A 14,349-nucleotide genomic window follows, 5' to 3' on the forward strand; every position below is an offset into this window, starting at 1 on the left:
AGCCAGTGTTTGTCTGTAAAATGGTAGTCCAATGTGGATTGGACGACACAGTGTAGCTATGCAGGATTCATTTTAATATAAAATGATTAGAATTAATCTTCCCCCCAAAAAATACACATCATTTATCATATTTGTGTCAGTAGGCCCCTCTAAATCCTTTGTTTTAGAAGTTTAAGAGGTTTTTGTATTTGTATTTTCATAGTGATCTTAAGTAAATACTTTATCTGCTCATCAATCCAGAGTAGCAGGCTTTTTTAAATGATTATGACATCATTACTGCAAACAAGTACACCCATGTTTCTTTAGAATAGAAAAGAAGGCGTTTGCATATGAGCACTTTGAGTCAGTGAGAGAAAGGAGCACATTTACTGATCAGTACTGTGGGTGGAGCCATGATCTTAAACGTGTGTCTCCGGGGCTTCAACTGGGATTCTGCTAAAATGGTCATACAAGCCTGCACTGTGTGTGTGTGTGACTGAAATTACACACACACGTCACGACACTCTGTGTGTGTGTGTGTGTTAAACAGAAGGAGCTAGAGAAGGAACACACGTGATCTTTGACCTCTGAGTTTAAGGTGTGTGTGTGTGTCACTGTGTGTGTCACTGTGTGTGTTTGTGTGTCTCACTGTGTATGTGCAAATATAGCTGCTGATAGCTCCTATAGTCAGAAAGACCAGAGACAAAAGAAAGAGAAAAATACACACACACACACACACTCTCTCCTCCCACATGGTGACCTTATGCCCTTAACACCTCCCCTCCTTACTACACTACACCACACCCCCAATCCCTCAGTCCCCACCTTACCTAACTGCCCACCACCATATTACCTCCCACTCCCACGTGTGTGTGTGCGTGTGTGTGTGTGTGTGTGTGCGTATAAGAAGAGTAGCCGATTGACTTATGCGTTCATTTCAGAGCTGTCACTCCTGGCCAAACACCATGACCCCTCAACCCCCATTTTGGAGGTGCAGCTTTTTATTTTTTTTCCTTCAACATATGAATATAAAAAACACATGTGGCCCAAAGCTGTGTGTGTGTGTGTGTGTTTATGTGTGTGTTTATGTGTACAGGTAAATCAAACTGACAGAGCTCCTTTGAATGGCAGGAGCTGAATTACTTTTGCACTTCAATTTTGCACACCTGCCATTTATGGCAAACACTGGGCTCAGCAGCCGAGTGCATTGAGGTTTACAAATCAGAGCCATGTGTCCCAACCCACAGCATCATGTGCAGCCATGGCAGATTATTCCTGTGTGTGTAACTGACTTTGCATATTGCACATTTGTAATATAGCTCAAATAAATGTATAGTTTTATGAGCAGTGATGGGAAACAGCAAGGGAAATGGTTTTAAGTCTTGATGATTTTACCGAATGAAAACTGACATCTGAAACCTGCTCATTCTACTGCACCAAAGTCCATAGACAAACTCAATAACTTTCCATCCCTGCAGAGACATGGTTTTGATCCACTGCTGCCTCCAGTAGAACTTCAATGACACACATTTATCAAACAAGGCAGCAGTAGATCCAGAATCATTTAAACACTGATGTTCTGTATGGACTTTGGTGGTCAGAAAAGTCTGTCTCGTGGTGAGGAGAAAGTATAAGTATATACTGAAATGATCAAAGACTCAAACAGTACATTTAAGTAGATGAATCTCGCTATGCTTTAGGTGCAGGGAGCACGAACAGCAAATTCAGTGGTGACTTTCTGTGAGACTCAGTACTTCATACAACCAAAGTTCAGCAGATTCACGTCTGTATGTAATATATAATATGTATAATATGTAGTAGGATTACGGCCACGTGTGAAAACACTGTCTGGACAGAAACAGTGTATCTGTTTGCCTCGTCTGAAGATAGTTGTCTGTATCAGGTCTCAGACAGAGGTCGAGATGCCGAGCACAATAAGGGAGCAGATTCATCACCCGCTGTGCTCTGACAGTAATTGTCCCGGCTCCATGTCTCAGTCCTGCCTGTTAAAAACTAACAGAGATGACATCTGCACCACTCACCTACATTCAAGCCAGACGCCTTCTCTATTTGTTATGACACACTTTCAATTTGGTAAAAGGACCCAACCGAGGATGAACGAGGATGAAGCCTCGTGGTAGCAGGTCACAGTTTGTAATTTTGTCTCGGGCAGACGAGGCGAGACGCGTGGAGGGATCCTGTTTATTAAAAAGACGTGTTTTATCTTGTTGCTAAATGTGAGTGTTGGCAGAACAAGGGCGAGTTAGACGTCCATCTCTGGGGGATACAGACGCCCAGATCGATAGGCGGCATGTCAAATTGAATTGAGGTCACTCTTTGTCTCCACACAGAGGTCCCGCTCGTGGCTCGGCATCAAAATGGATCGGGGTATTAAATGGAAAGGAGGACGTGGAGGTGGAACCTGTTTGGGTGACCCTTCTTTTGTCGGATTTCTGTTCTGCAAGATGTTATTTCTCAGTTGTCCTGAGACAAGATGAACACTTGACACTCACAGAGTCTGTTCTTAGAAAGGATCAATAGCCCAATGAGATGTAATGAAACTGTTGTTGCTCACTTCTATCTAAATGTTAAACCTGTATACACTGTATATATATATATACATATACATATATATATATATATATATATCATGTGAAGATCACTTTGCACTTCATTGTTCAACATATTACAGACATTGACCGACGTGGTAAATGTAGTAAAACACATATAAAATAACACATTTTCAAAGTTAAGTAAAAGGAACAGGTAAAAGTATGACAGATAACACTAATGAATGAATGAATGAATGAATAAATAAATAAAGTGATGTTTCAAGGTGAGTGTGATCATGCCGTTAATCAAACAATAAAATGTGAGTAAGGTTTTAAGTTTTAAGATTTATGAATCACTAAAGGATAACAAAGGTCCATGTTGTTCATTCTAACCTCGAGCCGTTGGTGGTAATACAGTCCAGTGTCATTTCATGATTGTTTTCATCACATGCTATGACATCCAGTCACAATTTTCACATTTCTAAATGTATTCAATTCTGTGAAATAACATCATTAATATATATATATATATATGTATATTTAATTGTGATAACAACAATGGAATATTGTGTTATACAGTAACTGTAAGCTCATATTTCTCACCCCCTACTCAATAGAGTTGTTATCCCTCACTTTTAGACACTCATCGGCCTCCAGGTCATTTGAGAAGAATTTCCATTTCCCATTACACATGTCATTGCTCGTCTCAGCTACGGCTCGTTTCAGTTGCTTTTCCATTAGACACAGTTCCTGGTAACTGGTGCTTTTGTTTGGTACCTGTACTGACGAGCTGAAAAACACGCGTTCATCCCCAACATTAAGGAAGGAAATGTCTAAAATCTCACGGATCTTAACGGAGAGGAGTCTGGTGTATTTAGCGACAGAGTCTGCATCCCCAGTCATGCAGGAAGTATTGAACTAATCTTCGTAATTGTCTGATTCTAATGATTCAGTACACACAAAAGAACTGCTTTGCTCGTCACTAGTTTGTGTATCAAACAACAGTTTGGTCAAGGAAGTATAGTAATGAAAAATGAAGTGTAGAGTAGAGCTGAGTAGAGCCGAGTAGTGCTAGAACTGTATAATGGAAACGCAGCAACATGCCTAAAAAGAAGAGATTAAACATGCAACATTTGGAAATGATTCATTTACCGATTCAAAAAAAAATGGCACTGTACTGTAACTAAGTCGCTACATTTGGCACAAATCTGCATTGGCTACAATTTAGATTGTGATTTGGGTGACACGACAAAACGTGGGTCCCCACACAGAAGGTTTAGGAAACTATTGTGTTGACATTAGAGCATGCAACTTAAACAGCAGTACAACACGGACAATAATAATCATCATTTCCAGTCAAATTCTCTTTTTCACATGTTCTGCTGTGATGTGACTGTATTAAAACACTCAAAATCACTGTTTATCCTCACTGGCTTTAATAGCCTATAATATTTGATGTGCCATGACAACAGCAGCTGAATTCAGCCAGTGCTTTACGAGAATGAGACAAAGTTCATTTTGTATTTGAATTCATTTCCTTTTCTTTCTTTCTTTCTTTTTCTTTGCATGATTTATACGAGTGCACAACAAACGGGGGCCATCCCTGCAACTCCTTCTCCAGCACGCCCTTGTGAGACTTGATATATGGATCGATGCGTCTCCAAAGCTAATATTATAATGAATTAGAGCTGTGTGTGCATGTGTGGTCCAACAGTGGAGTGTTTGTGAAGATGTCCCAAAAGCAATAACCCCCTTTCCAGAATCAACAGACGCACATTTAGCATTCCCAGATCCCCTGAAATGAAACGGTCATTTTTCCATAACTATCATGTCCAGTAAAGCATTGCGGGGGAATTGGATCCGTCTCCACACATCCTCTCTCTCTCTCCACTCATATCTCATCAAGCGGGGGCTGCACTCACCCCTCTCCCAGCGAAATTGCTCTGAAAGGCAGGAAAATGTACATCATTGAGGTGCCGACCAAAAATGGCATTGGCCTCCTTCTCACACAAACACCAACCCCCGCCTTCAGTGTTCCTCTCATAAATCCTTAAAGAGGGCCCCGACTCCGATGTATGGCAACACCATCAATATTGATGTGGGAGAAAGTTCTTCCAAAGCCGCCTCAGTCACAGAACATTAATATTGATGGTGTTGTGCACCAGCCTGGACATTCAGTGCAACTCGAAAATGGTAATGGTGTCTGCACCAGAGGTTAAAGGCCAATATCACTGCTGAATATGAACATGGCTGTTTAGCTACAACCACGACAGAGGGCCGTGCCAATCACAGCTTCCTCTTTGTCGTCCCAGCCAAACCAAGGAGGACACATGTGGGGGTCACCAAGTGAACTTCAGCTCCAAGTTCATGTGATTTTTAGGGCATCTTCAACTTTTCTCATGACTATTCCAGTGATGTTATGAGTTTCAAGGTTTCAATGGAGACAGACAATGTTTAATAATTCACTGGTGTTGAAACCATGTTTTTTTGTCCGTCTCAAAGTTCGGTGTTCTTTAACTTGTGTGGCTGGGCCTTCAACAAGTTTAATTGTTGCATTTTAGGAATACTGTAAGGCAGCCCATGGCCAAGTGGAAGGGAATTGGGCTTGTAACCAGAGGGTTGCTGCTTCAAATCCCCTCCAATCCCCATTGCACATTATTAATTGGATAGTCTAAATTGACCACAGCCACGAGGCGGCCAAGCCCGTATGAACGGGAGGGATCCACCAGGAGGGGCATCTGCCATAAATATCTCTGCCAAACCCTGGAGAGGAAGAAGCTGGAAAAAAAATCACTTTATTTAGTCCATTGTCTCTAATAGTCATCAGATATTCAGAATCATGAATGACACTGTCTGACTACTGTTGTCAACAGTTAGTCACTGTTGGACCTGACACGTTTACAGATGCAAGTGTAGTTTCCACAATAGGTTAGTTGACAGTCAACAGAAAAGCCAACTGAAACGTACATTTAGGTCGTTTTTATTCCCCAACCCCTGAATACGACGTCAAGGTCTGTTTTTACTAGTATTTCTTAACTCGAATACGCACAGGTGTTACTGAGGTTAGGGTTAGGGCAAAGAAGACAGGGTTAGGCAGTAAAAATAAAAAAAAATAGTAAAAAGGTGGTATAGTTAGGAACCGAACCCTTGTCGACCGCACTCGGGCGCAGTGCTCTGGTCACTGAGCGGACTGCCGGTGGTGAAATCATCCAAGCTACCAGATACTGTCATGTATACAACCACTAGGGGCGCTGGTTTTGACGTTAACATAGGTCGTAATTCCTGCACACGACCTATATGTACGTTTCATTGGAGGACAGTCTCGAAAAGCAACTAACTAATCGACAATTTCATGTTTACTTGACAAGAAACATCTCGTCAACAGATAATCGACTAACAATATATAATGCCTGTGATAAAGTGAGTCAAGTGAACAGACTAATCAGAAGCAGATAACAGTCAACGCTTAAGATGGTGAAACATCTACAGAGAAGTAGTTATAAGACGGTTAATAACACTGACAAAAAAATGGTATTTATAGTCAATAGGCGTTTTTGTAAAGGGTTATAAAGGGTTAATCTATAAAGCACAACGACTGGCAGCAAGTATCAAGAGATAATCTGTTGACATGATACAGATTACCTGTTGATTACCAACAGATGCAGAACAGAGGTCAACCATGGCCTATCAAAATAAAGTGTTAGCAAAGAACGTGTCGAACTAAATATTAACTGGGGATTAAAGTGGATGTTCTTTACAGTTAGTTGTGTTTCCTTATTTCATAATGTTGTCAGCCTGTGTGGCTTAACTTGGTTTCTTCACTTCTGACTGGTGCAAATATTTGAGGTATTTAGCTTTTGAAGGCTGGAAATCTGTCGAGAGAGTCATCATGTTGACAAAATGCAGGTCCTTCACCCCTTGATGCAATTTGAGGTTGTTATTTCCACCAGAGGTGTTAAAGAGGACGGTTAGGGTCACCCTCGAGATACAATCTGCTCTTACGTTACAATAGTGGGACGTATCTGAGATGGTAACAAGGTCTGCACATTCACAGCGTGGTGTGCAGAAAACACACTGTTGCTAAACACCAAGAAGATATGGACTTCATCGTGGCCAATGAGAGGATGAGCCTCTTCCACTGAGGACAGTAAATGAGGAGGTGGAGCAAGTATCCAGCGATAGTCCTGGGGACCCTCATCAGGTGGTCACAAACAAGAAGGCTCAGAGTGTGACTGTACTCCCTCAGGACGTCATGTCTGCCAGAGTCTGCTCAGTAGAAAGCATTCTTCCTCATTACATCACAGCCGTGGTATGAAAATGGTTCAGCTCTGGAGTGGGTGGTTAAAGCAGCACAAAGAAATCCCTGGACTCATGGAGGTCATGTTCAGGTCCCACAGTTACAACAGAGCCTGTAGGATTGGGAGAGATAACGCCCATCTGTTCCACTACTGCCCTCTGGAAGATGCTACAGGGCATTTAAATGCTGCCCCTCCAGACTAAAGAACAGTTGTTACCCTGCAGCCGTGCACAAACTGAACTCTTGCCCCCGTAGCCCTCCTCCTCTCCCACCACTGCAACAACGATAAAGGACAGAGTCATGCAGGTGTGATACTATATAGACTATAATTGCTATAGCGCTTTTTAATGATACTTTTATATATCAATTTCAGTTCATGTTGTTCTGGTGGAGTAGTGGCTCACACTGTTGCCTCACAGAAAGAAGGTCACCGGTTGAAATCCCAATTCTACTGAGGACCTTTCTGTGTAGAATTTGCACGTTCTTGCCGGGTTTGATGAAGACGAAGAACTGATGTTTAGCTTTTATAAACGTCCAACCCTACGGACACAAAAGTCTTTCAATTCAGCTGAAGGGACTTGCTCCACGGAGCTCCCACAGGGAAAAGTCATCAGACGCCATCACTTCTACAAAACTACAACAAGAACTCTGTAATCATTCAGATCATCATCTGAATCATTGTCTTATTTTCATTTATGTCCGTTAGCCACGCCTCTTGAAAGTGGAAGGTGACGACACTTTCCCGACTCAACCTGAAATGAGGCTTTTCTACTCATGTAGTGCCCTTTGATCATACGTTGCTAAATGACGCGATTGTGTTACTCCTTCACGTGGATCATTTTCACAAAAGACGAAAACGACACATATTTAATTTGCATATGATGTGTTACCATGACGACAGACACTACAGTGAAAAGAGCCATAACACATCAGGCGTAATGATATCATGGCTCGGTCGCTGTGGTGTCCTCTGCTTGTGCAAACATGATTACGCTGAGGTTGTTTTCTGGGTCACTAAGTTAAATATTTTACATGGTTTATTTTTAGTGCTGTCTGATTACCCTCTGTGTGTGTGTGTGCGTGCACATTAGTTCATATTTCCCACTATCTGCAGGCTACATTTGACCCACTAAGTCATCCTCACTAAGGCCCTGGGGTTTGTATCAATCGTGTGTTGTGTTGTGTTTGCAGACCACTCTGTTAAATGTCATACAGTACCTGCAGGACCTGTAGTGGCTGATTTAATATGAAAGGTAGTGAGTTTTCTTACATTTATCTCTTCCACAAAAACAGAAACAAATCACTTTTAGCTTCTTCTTTTTTTTCTTTTACAAATCAATAAGTCATCACAGCTCTCATATCAGCATCCAGTCTGTTCATCAGAAGCATATTCATTTGAAATGTGAACATCATGTAGGATTCACCATTACGTTGCTCACATTCGATGGATGAAATGTGACTGTCATCATCCAGCAGCTGTGTTAAAAATACCCACAGTGCTGAGAGCAACAAAGAGGCTAAATCACATTAGATCATTTGTACGTGGCATTGGACTGTCAGGGTGCAGAGAGGGCGTTGTGATTGCAACAGAGATGAGTGGTCACTGAACTGTGAAAAGCAGACAAGTTTCCCACAGATTATGAGAAGCAGGAATGACTGGAAAATACCCAGGAGCAAAGGTCCCATGATCATTTTTGACCTTATCACGTATGAGGAATCAATGCAAGGCTCTGTTGTTGACCTTAGCCATTTCTCTGCAATACTGTGTTTCCTTAAGACAACACTCCTCCAGTATCAGTGCAGCCATGCTTCTTCTCTCCAGCTTTTTGTACTTGATTAATGACTATATTTGTTGGAAATGGTGAAGATGTCAGAACAGCGGGATCAATATTTTTACTTCTTCTATTATCTGTTATTTTCTCTGATACGTTCCAGGTAAAATACATGAGAAACGAGATTTTTGTGCTTAGGTTTTCCTTCAGTTTATGGATTGAACTTGTTCAGTGATTTCTTTCTTTACCAAATGTATTATATTGCAAGTTTTTCTAGTTTGAAGACTTTTGTTCTTTCGTTTTGGCTTCTCCCTCTCGGGAAAGTTAAACCTAAGTTTACCTTTAACAACCTTTTAAGGATTAAAAATACTGCTTAATACTAATACGTTGGAAATAGGGTTATTGCCAATTTATTATAAAGCATTTCAGAGGCGTTCACTCTTCATTCAGGAAATCAAGAGCACTAGTCCAGTTCATTGATTAATAAGGTTAACTAAACCAACCCCTCTGATGTTAACTCTGCCAGAACAATGCCTGATGTGGGCTGAGAGTGGGGAGTATTGACTTTGCATGTAAAGTCGGTGTGAACGCAGCATTACACAGAGCTTCCAGAGGCGTTTATAAAAGGATGGAGCGAGTCTCGTGCTGATTGGTCAATAGGGTGATGAAAGCATGGACTAAGAAAGCCAATGTCAACATTTGAATGCAGTAGCTAATGTCTGACCAGAGAGGCAGTAGATGCACCGTATCTACTGTATTTATGTATCATTTCAATACTCTGCACCTGGATCAGCAGATGACATCATTACATACATGGAGTTCTGTCCATCTGTGAATGCACTGCAGCCGCTTCAGGTGATGTCACAGGACTGTGAGTGACGTCCAACTTCTCACCTGCAGCATTGTTCTCTCAGGCAGCTCAGTATGGAGCGATCGGGAGCCGAGAGTCCACGACAAGTCTCTCTCTGTCCATTTTGTGGGAATCACTGACCCGGACATATAAGGTCACAGCTGAGAGAATTGCTAATGCGTCTGTGTGTATGTGCGCACACATACAGTGCATGTACCATTGTTCTACACTACACAGTATTGGCACATAAGTCCACATTGTTGTAAAAACAACTTTATTTCTCATGTTGTATTATTGTATTTTTAATTATTATTATTAATAATTACAATAAAAAAGTATTTTCTATTAGTTAATTTGTTTTAGTGATTTTATATTGAGGGGGAGGATTTTATATAAGCCCTTTGGGCTTTTTTTCCTCTCCTGCACAAATATTTGCCTTTGTATTATGAAATATAATATTTGTTTTATCATTGTGCATATGAATAAATAAAAATAAAATTAAATAAAGTCCTAATCCCACATCCCTGTACCCAGACATACACTAAGAATGCATGTATTCATTACTTCCAAATTGTCATCAACAAAATAGCTGCTATCTATGTGTTGAATATGATTTGCTCCATATTCGGATACATTAGTTGTAAAACCTAAACCAATATAGGAAATGTGCAGGTTATAGATAGACCAGGTCTTAATTTGAATATTCTGTACAAATCTGACTGTTTTTGTTCATGTTTTATTGTTTTCACTCCAGTGCCAGAGTAGTATCTTGTCTCTCAGGATGTCTAACAAACTCAGTCTGTTGGATTTACTATTACTTTTTAAAATGAGGGATAAAAAAAATATCCCTCGATACAAAAACAACAAAAGAAAGAAAATCAACAATAGAAGAATGTCTATTAAGATTGTAATGGCGCTTCCATTATTCCATTATTCAGTAGCACTATAGTCGCCTGGACTCTACTCGGTCATGAACCTAAACTTCCATCACGTAGTTTTATACGCAACACAAACGCAACCAGAACACAAGTCACTAGGGTTCTGTGTAGTGAATCATTAGAATCAGTTTATGAGTGCTCTGTTAAATGTTGAGATGTTAGAAATGTCTTTGCTAAATGTTGGAGATTAACGCATGTTTTCAGGATTTTTAAGTCTTTTTAACGGATCTCCAGTTAAAATGCTCATGATTCTTCCAGTGACGACACAAGCCGTCAGCCTGTTGACATCACGTTTTAGTATCGGCTCAGTTCTCTTGGAACCTCACCATAGCAGGTCCAATTCCACATGGAAAACCCAGTCGTGCTAGAACTCTATAGTGGAAAAGCACCATAAGTAAAGTGCTTAGAATAAGTGACTAACTGCTCCTTCTTCACCATGAAGTATTATGTCCTCAGGGAGTCACTTGCAGTAGATTAAGGTTAGTAATATAATTCAGAAATAAACAATATTTCCATCCACATAAAACATGCAAAGCACATGATTTAAAAAAAAAACAAAACCTACTGAAACATGTTATATTAAACAATTGCAGGCCTCCATGTTAACGTAACACATTATACAATAAGTGTGTTGATGAAAAATCTGCATCTGATTATGAATCATGCATGTGCACAGATGAAGACAACCCCCCCCCCCCCCCCCCACACACACACACACACACACACACACACCCCAAAAAACAATAACCCACTTACATAAAAAATGACTTCATTTACAGGGGTCATAAACTTCACAGGAGGCCTTAACTACACTACACTGTAGTGGAGCGCGATCATACTGTGGTCGCTGAGGTAACACCCCCCACTTAGTAGGAGATGAATTCCAGACCTAAACTCCCCTCCAATAACAGTGTTCTTTAACAGCATCTACATGTACATGAAAAAGTTACATTCACTTTAGCGTGTGTGTGTGTGTGTGTGTGTGTGTGTGTGTGTGTGTGTGTCTGTGTGTGTTCCCTAGAATTTAACTTTAAAATATGTTTTTTTAGAGCTAGATCTGAGAGGATAATAATCCTACAAACTATCAGACCTTTCAGTTTAATCCAGATTTATTTGTATAACGTACATTATCTCAAGGCACTTTACACGGTAACGTCTAGACCTTCAAATTATAATGGATAAACCCAACAGGAACACGATGAGCAAGCACTTGGCAAAAGTGAGAGAATCAATCTCTGACAGAACCAGACTTAGAGTGTATGGACATCTGCCTCGACCAGTTGGGGTAGGAGAGAGGACAGATAAGAGAGGGAAGGGAAGGGAAGGGAAGGGATGGGGGCTAGTGAAGGAGATACACTGCCCTCCAAAAGTATTGGAACAATGAGGCCAAATCCTTTATTTTTGCTATAGACTGAAAACATTTGGGTTTGACATCAAAAGATGACTGACAGGTGTGTTGTGTTGCCCTGGTTAGGGTTAGGCACATGCTCATACAGAAATCATGGCTGATAATCTGGGATTTTATAATGTGTTTGTTACTTTGTTACTTTGTTACAAGGAAGAGAGAAGTTTACAAATGCACTTACAAAAGTCTGAGATGCTTTTATAAGGCGAGTACTTGTTTGGCTGTTTCTCAGTACCAGTACGAGTATAGAAGTATGTATTGCTATAAGAGGAAAGAAAAAAAACAAGCAAACCATGTGATCGACAGTGCACCAGTACAACATCATTATCGATCCAAAAGTCAAAGTTAACAGTTCAAAACTTTTACATTCAAAACTAAATAATGCTTCAACACCAAATCTATTGGTCACACCAGCGACGTCTGAGCCAGTGGATCATTTCAATAGGACCAGCCGAGGTAACGGCGCTCTGCTGCACTGTGAGCACCGAGCTCACAAATCATACATAAAGCACATTTTTAAATTATAAAGGAATAATTACATGAGCCGCAAAGATACTACGAGCTTCACAACACTGAAAAACGTTTCTTTCAAGTTTGTGCGTGTTTTCTCTGTCGACGCCGAAATGCATTCTGGGATACATGGCCTTCGCAAGTTTTTTTTTGGTAAAAAGGGGCGGAGCGAGAACACCTCCAGGTATGAGAAGGTATATATATGTATACATATATATACATATGTATACATGTATATATATCTTTTTATATATATATATATATATATATATATATATATATATATGTATATATATGTATATGTATATGTATATATATATATATATAGATATATATATATATATATATACAAGCCTTAGAACTTAATGCAACCACACTAAAAAATTAACGACTGCTTTAAAAGTGACCTCCCGTTGACCCATCTACTTCTCCACTGACCACCTGTCAGTCTGCACCTGGCCTTGGATTCCACTGCCCTGACCTTTGTGACTATTACCCGTCATGGCCTCGGGGAGTTCTGACTTTCTTCTTCAGTTCTTCATTTTCCTCTTTAATGAAAAATAGAATAGAATAGAATAGAATGAAACTCTATTATATATATATATATATATATATATATATATATATATATGTCACAGCGACAGAAAAATATACAACACAGATACAAAACAGGACACACAAGAAGGTTGCTGTGTCGGTGTTCTGATGAGTGAGATAACAAGAACAATAATAATAATAATAATGATAATAATAATATTAATAATAATAATGAATAAATGTTAAATAAATAGAAAAATCAAGAATCCCACTTATCGTTAAAATGCTGGGACCCGAAACGGTTAATTTTTAATCTGAATAATAAGCAGGAGGTATTTTTGATACATTGGAACAATATTGGATTAATGAGACAATTTCATATGTGTGGATGTTATTTTGTGTAAAATGTTATTCTTTTTGCCGAATGTAGACGGTGAGAAGGAGGGGGCGGTGCTACCGTGTGTTTGACCATGTATTACATTAAAATACATATATTTATGTATAATTATACTTAAATGTAGCTTTTTGGAGTTTTTTGTGAGTGTTTAATGGTTTTATTTCCTTACTTTTCTTTCTTTTCTATTTGGTTTTGCACATGTTGTTGCTGTAAACTGTTAATAGAAAGTGAAAAAAGCTGGGAGCCGTGAGAGCGTGCGCGTTACAGTCTGATGGCTGTAGGTATACAAAGGAGCACCTGAACCTCTCTGTTCTGCACCTGGGGAGTGAAGGTGCTCCCCCTCAGCCACAGCTGCGCATAGAGGGGGTGGGAGGGAGGAGGGGTTATTAAGGGTTATTAAGGGTTATTAAGGATAAAAGTCACAATGTGAGAGTTTATATCCAGGTAACACTCACACACACACACACACACACACAAGTCCTTCCCTCACAGACGGAGACAATGAGCCCTGAGTTTCACGGCGTATATGGACACAGGTCAACATCCCAACATACCACATGAAGATAAAGACAAACATTTTAGCTGAACGATGTCCACTCGGTCTGTGAGTAGCAATCATTTTCATTATCAATAAATCCATTGATCACTTTCTCAATAATATAAAGTACATAAAATACAGTTTGACAGTTTGACAAATTGATTTTTAAAGCCGTGAAATGTATCTTACATTTTTGAGGCACTGTATTTTTTAAATGTCATTTTCTCTATGTAAAGATATTGAAATGTCATATTTGCAATAATTCTGCTTTGATGTGATGAGCGACTTATTACAAGGATGTAAGATTTTTGTAATAGTCAAAATAAATCAATTCCAGGCATGCTGAAGATGGATCTGTCACGGTGACTCGTTTCAAAACTTGGACACACTTACAGACTGGCATCGCTCGGAGAGTGTTGCTAAAGCACTCGTGTCCAAACACCCAGTCTGAAAGAGGCCGGGTGTGAAAATGGTCAGTACTTGTGGTTTCACAGTCTGAAACTTTAGCTTACAAACAATGAGTGAACGTTAAGTGTAGCAGGACGACCTGAGGTGAGAGGCAGGTGATGCAAAA

This window comes from Solea solea, chromosome 13 (genome assembly GCF_958295425.1).
Source record: "Solea solea chromosome 13, fSolSol10.1, whole genome shotgun sequence".
Classification (NCBI taxonomy): domain Eukaryota; kingdom Metazoa; phylum Chordata; class Actinopteri; order Pleuronectiformes; family Soleidae; genus Solea; species Solea solea.